The sequence below is a fragment of the Gavialis gangeticus genome, unplaced genomic scaffold (assembly GCF_001723915.1).
Source record: "Gavialis gangeticus isolate Ggan-Ray unplaced genomic scaffold, GavGan_comp1, whole genome shotgun sequence".
Lineage (NCBI taxonomy): Eukaryota > Metazoa > Chordata > Crocodylia > Gavialidae > Gavialis > Gavialis gangeticus.
The window spans coordinates 118,402,609-118,405,349 of NW_017729024.1; the positions used below are offsets into that span (position 1 = coordinate 118,402,609).

Below are 2,741 nucleotides of genomic sequence, written 5' to 3' on the forward strand. Positions count from 1 at the left end.
GGGGTGAGGAAAGGGGGCGGGAAATCAGGCTCACCACTTTTCCTGGGCAGAGCCTGCTTTCCCAGGCTGCTGCCAGGCTGTCTGCAGGGCTTCCTGCAGAGCCATGGAGCAGCACAGAGCCCGGTGCTTCACTCTGCGGCTGTAGGGGAAGCAAACGAAAACTCCTCAAAGGAGTTTTAATTTGCTGCACCCCATGTCATTTAAGGCGCATTATGCCACTGAATTTCCTACAGCAGCTGGAATTAATGCGCAATACACCAATGAGGTGTGCAAACACCGACACCATTAAAGGGGTACAAAAGCATTTAGCCCGCTTTAAAGTGCTGTGCACACATGCCTTAAAAAGCTAATGACATTTTTCTCCAAAGATATTTCCCCCCAAATAGGCTGTTGCTTGGTGCTGCATCTAGGATTGCTACCATACTGTTCTGTGCATATTTCTCTATCCCTAACTGTTCCTCTTTTGTACCCTGGGGCAGGTCTGACACCACTAGGCAGTGTTCCTTTCCTTACACAGGCAGAAGGATTGGATTGTTTCTCTCTTCGGCCTGAAACTCCCCGATTGCTAGGAGCCCAGCAAAAAGAAGAGGTAGCCCGGTAATTCTAGTCCACACATCCTTGACTTCACTGAACAAGTGCAAATTTTTTTTGGCAATATCTTTTATTGGACTAACTGTATTGTTGGGAAGAGATGTTAAAAAGATCACCCCAAAAAACCTCTTTCTTCTTGCACATAACCCAGATCATTATGGCTACAACAACGTTCTAATGCTACCACTCTACGAGAGCAGGCAGAGTAAAGGATCTCTGGTCAGTCCAAACATATCATGCTATTCTAGATAGACATGCCTGTTCTACCTACATTGTGCCTGTTTTAGTTCCAAGTTGCTATTCCTTTTCACGCTACCTCAAAAGCACTGTAAATAATCATTATCTTTTTTCTATATACAATTACTTCTCAAATATCTGTGGACCCTTATCAAAACATTCCCTATTTGTATTCTTTTCTCCGGGCTGTACATATTAAATTCCCTTAACCTCTGATCAAGGTCATATCTTTTAATACCTTTATCATGTTTGTTGCCCTTCTCTGGATTCTTTCATTTATCTTTGTCATTAGCATAATGGGGTGTTGAAATCTATACAGGTATACTCCAGAGAATGGCCATATCAAGGCCATTTACACAAGTATTATTACCTTCCTTATTCTGCTTGTGATACCCAAGTTTTACAACCAATACACTGGTAGAGAAGACACTGAGTCAAGAATAAATGGAGTTCCTAAACTAGGTACCAGATAACCACAATAACAAGGGTTTATACACATTAATCCACTTCACACTCAGCTGACTAAAATAACCTGACAAGAATTTCTCTATGTAACAGGCACAGTACATTGTTTCCAATACAAATAAGAGTAAGATCACAAGGACTCGAATAATCTTGCAATCACGTCACAAAGAATTCTTTTAATTTTCTTTTTCAGGCTCTTTCAAATGGAAACAAGACAAAGGAGTAGCAGAAGAATCCATCTCTTGGTGTCAACACAATATAGAGAAAAAGCATTAGAGAGGGAAGCAGATTTTGGTCTAAGTGGACACTCAAATTATGAAGTCAAATCTTGACTAAGTCAAATTTGTGACATAAGACTAACTATCCGTGCAGCTTCAAACGTGTCTGTTATAACTTGCAAGTCCCACTGGTGAAGAGATTAGACTAGCAGAGAGAGCACCACACAGTTTACGTGGCTGGCAGCTTCACTATTCTGAACAGTACCCAAAACTGAATGTAAAGCATGGTGCCCAAAGGAGGCACACAGCCTAACCACATTTAAAGAAACAATACCATGTACAATGACTAATGCACAGTACATCTCAATATCAGTGACTCCTGAGAAGCCTCAACAGATCCTGAGGGGCTGCTCCGGGTAACTATGGAATTGTCACATGGCAAATAAACTTGTAATCCCTATCCAATCTATTTTTTTGCCCCCAGACACTGCCCTGAAAAATCAGTAGACCAGTGTTTTGTTTTCTGGTTCTTCCAGTGAAGAATTGGAACATTTTAGGCAAGGCACTCATCCTCTTTGTAATCCAATTTCCCAGTGATATAAATGGAGTAATGATGCTTAACTTGGTACTCCAAAGTACTCTCAGTTAAACCACTGAAAAGGAGTAGTAGAAGTTATTATTTATTTTTACAATCACTAGGCTATAATAATATTAGGAGATTCTTAGAGGAGGGAAAGTGCAGCTTCCTCCTTAGATAAATGACAGAGAATGAATAGACTAAGCAATGCTCAACAACAACAAAATAAAATGGAGCTGTTACCCAGGAAGAGGAAATGATAATGGTCATTCTGCCTTCTGTGGTAATCTGGAGGAGAAGACATAATGCAAAATTTCCTGAAAGAACCTGCATCTAACTCACTTTCTGCTCTGCAGCACCTTGTTAAGGGTTACTGAAAGGCAGGGTTAGAAAAAACCTCTGTAAGCAGGGTAAAGAGAGAGAGAAAGAGCATGGTTCAGCAAAGACCTTCTTATGGCAGCCCATTTTGCACACCTACCCATCTCTTCCACCCCCAACCCTGCCCTCAAATAATTCAGTGGCTCCCAAAGGTTGACCAGGAACATATTCTTTCCTTCATGTTTTGATTACTCTGAAAATGGTATAATGAAGTGTTTTTCCTTCAGCAGAAATACTGCCAGTATTTTCACTCCTATTCTATTCCCCCCCCCCCC

At 41.2% G+C, this 2,741-nt stretch overlaps 1 protein-coding gene across 2 annotated transcripts in view; it reads right to left on the minus strand.

Annotated features, from left to right (window-relative positions):
* The window catches only part of KDM4C (lysine demethylase 4C), a 532,790-nt gene that overhangs the window by 180,194 nt on the left and 349,855 nt on the right, over nucleotides 1-2,741 (minus strand). The window lies entirely within an intron of this gene.